Raw genomic sequence first — 7,740 nt, 5'->3', positions numbered from 1 at the left:
GGTTAGTTAAGGATAAACAAGATTCCCAAACTTTTCATGATGATACCTTTCTTCTCTGTGGGGATAAGGAGAGGTAGCCTAACAGCAGGAGATGAGACTGCTCATAAAAGGCAGCATTCTGCATTCTAGCCAAGAACTACTACAATTGATGCAAGCATGACGCAGCCATGATTAAACAAGAAAACATAGCCACAGCTTTCTGTTGCACTTACAGATACACTTTCAAACACATGAGCAGGAGGGATACATGAAAATAACTTCCAGAAAATATGGCATACTGTGGACTCACATTCAAACTGCTTCAGAAAGATATAACAGTTATCATTGCTGTTTCTGCTGGAATGCACTTAAGGATGAATTTTAACAATGGCATTAACAGTGACATTTATTTAGGATTTGGTTTTACTAAAAATAGGGAAAAAAAGGTTTTAAATATAACATTTTATACAAAATAAAAACAGAGTGAGAACACAATTCTTTTGGTATGTTATTACAATAGAGCTGGGAATGTTTTAGTTAACCAAGTCTCCGCACTGTCTCAGGTAAGGTTACATTAGCTATGTTATTCCAATAGGAAAACTAGGACATATATGTTTATTTTAGTAACTTTTAAAAGTAAACCACTGAAATAGGTACAAACTGAAACCACCTATCCTGTCTCATAGTCCTGAAATCTACTTTACCTTCCTGTAAAACATTCATTAGCACAGTCTACGGTCTAGAGCTTTTGTTCATACTTCAAAAATTTCAGTGAAGCTGGCCTTCCAGTTAGGTAAAATGTGAACTTACTAAGCCTATAGACTAAATTCTTCATGTTCTGATTTGAGAAAAAAACACAAACCAAACCAATCAGACTTCACTAAATGCTTAAATGTAATTCCTTTTTGAATAGATTAAAATTTTGTAAAATAGTATTAATTTCCATTTTGATAGATAACAGAATATTTCCACTGTGTAAAACTCCAGAAATTTATCAGCCAGCAGCTGCTTCAAAATGAACAAATCTGGGCTTCTTTCTTAGCACAGGTGATAGACATTCTTTATATCATACATTTTGATTCCTTATGTCAAAGGCCCTGCTTTAATGTGTATTTTGATGCCCCATAAGAAAATGCAAACCATTCTGGCATGAAGCTGAAATTGTGCTTGCTTCTATATTGCCACTAAGTACTTCTTGGTGCAAAGTGAGTGTGCAAATGGAGCAAAACATTCGAATGAACACCATCCTATTCCAGGCTTTGTTAGTTTAAGGCAGACCTCTATTTTTTTTCCTTTTAAACTGGGTGTGCATTCCTGTATTTTGTGATATTTGCTCCTACTGCCATTCATGTTGAAAGCTTTGCCACTGACATGAATGGAAAGAGGATAAGACTCAGAATGTGCTTATGATATAAACTTGTGATTAACATTAACAGCTGGTAGGGTTTTTTTACTCTTAAGCCCCATAAATACAGCTGAAAAAGCATTTATCTGAAAGTGGAAGATGAGGGCTTAGCTAGAGCTGTACAAACCTTTCATAATGAAACCCAGAACTAGCCTGATTTGGGAGAGTTGCTAGAGGTTTGACACTCAGGCCAGGTTTGCTAACCCCTCAGTGAATGCAGCAGATTTACAGTTTCAGATGAAAACCACATACAGCTCAGTAGTGGTTTTGGATGAATGATGTTTTCAGCTTTTGCTCAAACTTGGAAGTTATTGGGTGTGAACCCACAATAACCAAAATTTATTAAAAAAAGAAAAGAAAAAAAAGACTGGCATGAGCACCACATGGACAGAAATCACCCAAGACTCTCAGAAACCCAAGGACAGCAAACAGTAGCTGGGGGAAGATATGCCAGGCATTACAGATGTTGAGATCTTGCAGCTCCACCGTTATCTGAAGTAATGGCCAAAGAGGTGTGTAATCAGTGGAGCTCAAGCTAGCCATGTCAGGCACCAGTTGATAACTGCAGTTTATCCAAATAATTTCCCAGTGCACTGACATTTCCATTGCCTTTTATAATATGTGCATTGTATAGTAGGTGGTGATTTGGTGGTTTGGGAAGTAGCCAAGGAAAGAGACTCAAAGTATAGTGAACTGTCTTGCAAAATTGATGTTGAAATTTGGCTACCTGAAATGCATTACGAGTCATTGTTAAATCAGTAGGGTATTAAAAAGGAAATGACTCTTGAACAGAGAAGTTTTGCTTTCCATCTCTCTTGCATTGTAATCCTCTGACCAGCCCTAAATCGACTACTAAGCTAAAGGAAATTAAAGAAAAGATGAATAAAAAAAAATCTCAAGCTGGGCCAAATTCATCCCCAGTGTAGCTTAGCTCAAGTGGAGTTAAATCAATGGAGTTCCACCAGGGATGAATTTGGCTTATTGTCAAAAGGAAATGAAGCAACTGTGCCCTCATTTACAGCTATCAACTTCAACAGAAATTTCATTATATGGGAATTTCTGAAAACAATTCCTAGGTAAAAGAAAATTGCTAAGGTTGAACAGCATGTGTGCTTGAAAATTCCCTGAAGTCCACAACTGTCTGCTTACTCGGTGGATACACTGAATGCTGGATAATTGAGTGCACACATTGTTTCAAAGGTCTTATACAATCTGAGAAGCCTATAAAATGAATAAGCAGATTGTCTTCAGAAATCTCCTTTCTTTGCTTTTCCTATATTGAATCTTAAATACTCAATTGCAGAAATAGTCTTAATTTAAAAGCAGGAGGGCAATTACAGATAAAAATTATTCCAGCAATATAAATTTCAGTTACCTTAGTATTCTTTATTTGATTTTCCCCATTCAAATGTAAAAGTAATGTAGAATTTCTTAAGCTGCACTCCTCTGCCACTGATTTTCTCCAGAGTATGATCTGAAGAGATCCGGTGAAGCTCCTCTTTACTTCCAAATATAACACTGAATTAATACTTAGATTTAATACTGACATTTCCTAACAGATTCCTTTCTATGTATTTTCCTATAAAATGATAATACCATAAGGATGTACTTCCATTCTAAGAGGATCTATAGAACTGTGGATGAGAGGTGAAATGATCTGTTAAAAAACTTCTGGACTGAGATAAAACTAGGTTTAAAAACATTTGACTTAAAGTTTTGTTTTTGAATTGGCAGCAAAACTTTCAATTGGAATGCAAAAGATCTGCAAGAAATTTTAAACTTGTGCTGGGAGGATGTTTTGAACACATTTAGGAACTTGCTCTCACAGTCCAAACATTGCATGTAATGTGATAACATAGAATATACTTTATGTTAAAACCTATGAACAACTAACCTAGAACTAAACATATTTTCCAAGATGCTGTTCCCTTAAAATGCTGAGGATGCTGAGATGATGATGATATTTTGTGAATGTGCCATGACCACGACTTAGCTCATCCTTAAAAATATCTGCTCCTTGAAGGCTTGTGAAAATCCTGATCTGAAACCTTAATCTAATTGTCAGCAGCTCTAAGAAAGGGTCAGCTTCAGGTTGACAACACCACCAGGGGCAAGTCCATCAGAGTCACCTAACCTAAAAGGTAACTTTTAGAAAGATTCAGCTGCTTTAGTACTGCACCTGGAAAATATATTAATTCAACCAGCTTTGATGAAGTAGGAGTGCTGGGTGTATCCTGAACATTCTCACATAACAAACGCCACAGAAAATACTCTTAAGACTTCTTAAGAACAGGTTATAAATGATTGGAAGAAGCCATTTTTCTTGGGCCTAACTCTCATCTAATCCAAGATCTTGGTAGGTTATTCAGATAATATTAGAAGTAAATTGAGCAGCAACTCATTTTAGATAAGACAACATTCTCTAATCACCTAATACTGCTAGAGTGGCGTAAGGAAATCAAAGGCTACATCAGTTGTTCACAGTCACAGGCTAACTCCAAAAAGGCTCCAAACCAGAAGACATCTCGGTCCTTCAAGCCATTTAGACGTGTTTGTGTATAAGAATGTTCACCTGTCACACAGAGTTGTTAGCATAGGCGTGGTCCCACAGTAACATCTTTAGATGGTTGTTTTCTCACAATCGTATCTTGTTTGGTTTGTTTTACTCCCAGTACTAGGAGCAGAAAGGAATGCAGAAGACAGATTTTAACTAAATAGCAGAAAAAGACTAGCCAGTGAGATGTAACGGTTACCAGGTGTACATATAAAAACACTGCAAAAGCAAACTATGCATTTCAATTGTTATAGTGCAAGCAGTGAAGCAGAAATTTCACTTTAGAAACAAAAGGGGAGCATTTACTTATTTTGTGCCATCACTTGCTTAAAGAGCAATGACATGGCAATTGAAGCAGACAAGGACACAGCTAGACATCTTTAGGAACAGAGGACAACAGCTAGCAAGCCATGCAAGACCCCTGACTTCATATCACCTGATTCACTGCCAGATTCCCTAGACTGAACCTGCAAATGGATACATAGAAATCTAAGTGTCAAAGATACAGCCTCAGTCTTGGCTATATGGTTACACTTCTGGAAAGCTGAATTTCATCTCTTTCTTTCACATATACCAACCATTTAACAAAGCAGAAAGACGGACAGTTGTACACAGAGTAAAGAGAATAAGCTTTCCCAAACTGGGCAAGCAGAGACTCATGTGCAAACTATCGCACCACATAAAGAAGAAATATGTGGTAAGACTCAGTGTGAGTCAGTATAAAATGGACTGATTCAGAACCTCACCACAAAGGCTGCATCTAGCAAAGTTCTGCTGGGGGTAAACATTTCCCAACATACTCATATTGTTGGCAAGAATAAAAAATATTAACACATCCATTGGCAGCAAGTGAACCCTGTAATTTACAGAAAGAATTTTCAAAAGCACAGGCAGGTTTGTTTCTTTCTTCTGACTTAAATGGGAGCAACATTAGACCAACGTGTAGTGATTTTTCATCTGCAAAGAAGACGTGAGAATTGAACATTCAGCAATCATGTAATGCTTTGCTCAAAGAAACAGATATATTAAAAAGGGAGCTTCATACCAGCCTTCCAATACTAGCAACCCTAACTCTCACGGATAATAACATTGACTTCAAAGGGACTCACAGTTTGAGTAAAGCAAATACTAGAATAAGTATTGTGAGACTCAGCCCTAACAAAGGAGAAAAAAGTGGTTTCAGTGGTAACATACTTTCAGCAATCCCATAAATCATTTATGCATGCATGCAACACAGGCAATTAGAACCAGTTTGCTCTAAAGTTAGGTCTGTGTATCCATAACAGTAGGGTTTTCACTGAAGGTCATTTATCTTTAAAATTTCCCTTCAATATTGTAGTTTGGATTTTTTCCTTATTTTTAATTAAAAGGTTAGGAATTAACATTTTCAATACACAAAGTTAGGACAGCTACTACAGGCAGCTCCTAGTAAAACCATTCACCTCCTAGTCTTCATTTGTGAAGACATGTGATGTCTGCCAAAAGCCAAAGTACTGGCCCTCACACGACTGAACAGAAGATGGAAGCTTGGATTTTTTTTTAAAAAACAATGTTATTTGAAGATTACTTTTTCAAGCACACCTCAGATCTCAAACCTTGTTAACCGTCAAGTAACATGGCTGGCCAAAATGTGTCTTGTGACAACACAAAGAACTAAGAATGCAGTGGTTCCTTGGAAAGATACACATTTTAGATTCCTTATAGCTTTGTAGGCAATCTTTCATTTTTAATAGCCTAGTTAATCTTGAAAGGGAAATATGTGCCTTGTATGCAGAAGGGGGAGTAAAGGAGAGAGAGTGGAATCTCTTCTTAGATTACTTTACTGCAACTTTCATCCTAAATGATACTCAGTTAAGAAATTCAGGTGCAGTTCCCACTGAGGAAAGAACCAAGTGTAGATAGCAGCCCCAGGTTTGAAAAGTTTGCCATGTCTTAAAACAGAACCTTGGCAGAAGACATCTGAAAATAAAATGTTGCACATATTAAACAGTAAGAAAGATCCATGCTTGTTTTAAATAATATCCTAATACTTATTAGTAATATAAAATAATTATTCATAGATTATCCTTTTGATTTTCCAGAATCAGTGACATTTAGTGTGAATTCCCTTTGAGCAAATTTTAATTAGGGCTTTACCATATTTAACTATAGGTATATAATCCCCCAAGTGAAAACAAAAGCCAAAATGGAAGAGACTTTGATCACATCTCATTCCAAAAATATTTTTGCCTCCAAAGCTTTGCTGGGAAGAAAACACTCCTGAAAATGATACAAATGTTTTTGACATTAGGAAAAGTAAACAAGCAAAATAAAGATGGAAAAATCATGCTGTCAGTTTGCAAGTGCTGTTTATTGTTTGAGGCAGGGTTAAAGCCTTTTATAAGGACAAGAACATATATGCAACCAGACTGAAAGTGACATTAGGTTATTCTAAACACCCCCATTCAGAACCCTGCTGCCTGAAATATGCCATAGCCAAAATGAGTGGAGGCTTCAAAACAGAAAATATGATAGGAACAAACTAGGATTGCTGTTATTTTGGTAACCAAGAGAGACGACAAGTGCCCTAAATATTTCTAATGATATTTTTGATTTTAAAAAGAGGGACCTGGTTTTCCTTTATCTAATATCTCCTAGGACTTCTAATGTGAATTGGCATTTCATTTGTAGCCATGTATAACATTAGCAGAGGTGTTACAAGTGGCCAGAAGGTGCTTTCCAGACACCAATTTGTATGGCAAAGAGCAGAGAGCTCAATTTAAACCACAGGTGGTGTGAACTGGATTGTTCTATGTTCATCACTGATTTTAAGTACCTGTTAAGGATTTATTATAGACTTTCAGAGTGTGTGAAGGTTTCCATTTACTGAGTAAGGCCTAAAACGTTCAGCAGCAGTGTCAAGCTTTCCTTTGTCACTCTGCCAGTGTCTCACTCTTTTTCATCCCTCAAACCTGAATTCATGATTGGCTTCAATATCCAGTTCACTTCCACCTGCAACACTAGCTGATAATAGCCCCCCAAAGTAAGCAACTTCTGAAAACTGACATTTTTTTTCAACCAGGAAAGTGAATAAAGACCACCAAGTAATTTCAAACAAGCCAAAACCAGCCAGTGATGACTCTCAACTGGGACCAATATGCATGGGTTTGGAACAGCCCAGAGGCCAAAATTTTTGCATATTCCTTGGCCAATCCCATTGTATCTAGCAGCACTTAACACAGTACATGCATGAAATACTGGGATTTTTTTTTCACAGTAACAAGTTCGTGATTCTAAATATGTCCAACCTGTTTATTAGAAAAGCCAGAAATATGCCATGCATGTTTATTTTTTCTACTGAAAATTTGACAATAAGTTTTCTTACATAGACATCAAAAGGGATTAATCAGAACTCGTCTCTATAACATATCAGTAAAGCTGTTAATTATGTTAATTCCACCAGTTACTTTTATTGACTTTTTTTCCCCTCTGAATAATCATACCCATCTGGTGGCAATCTTATTTTATATCACTCCATTTAAGCACTTTTTTCTTTCCAAATTTAAGCATTTAATTCTAAATGTAATCTCTGTACAAGTTAAGAATATCTTGTGCAATAAACCAGGAATAATACACACTGTCAATATCACAATTGAGGGCTTCTTCCGAGTACATACAATTAAGCTGTGCCAATATTCTACAGCATGAAAAAATGATTGCTCTTCTGAAGGTCAGAGTTAGTAAATGTTGCAATGTAATTTAAGAATTAGCAAATTTTGTTTGTCTGCAAAATTGCTTAAATCCTTTTCCTTTGCATATAAAC

Source organism: Haliaeetus leucocephalus, unplaced genomic scaffold, assembly GCF_000737465.1.
Source record: "Haliaeetus leucocephalus isolate CR32 unplaced genomic scaffold, Haliaeetus_leucocephalus-4.0 Scaffold229, whole genome shotgun sequence".
In the NCBI taxonomy this organism is placed as follows: Eukaryota; Metazoa; Chordata; class Aves; order Accipitriformes; family Accipitridae; genus Haliaeetus; species Haliaeetus leucocephalus.
Note: the sequence above shows the minus strand (reverse complement) of the source record.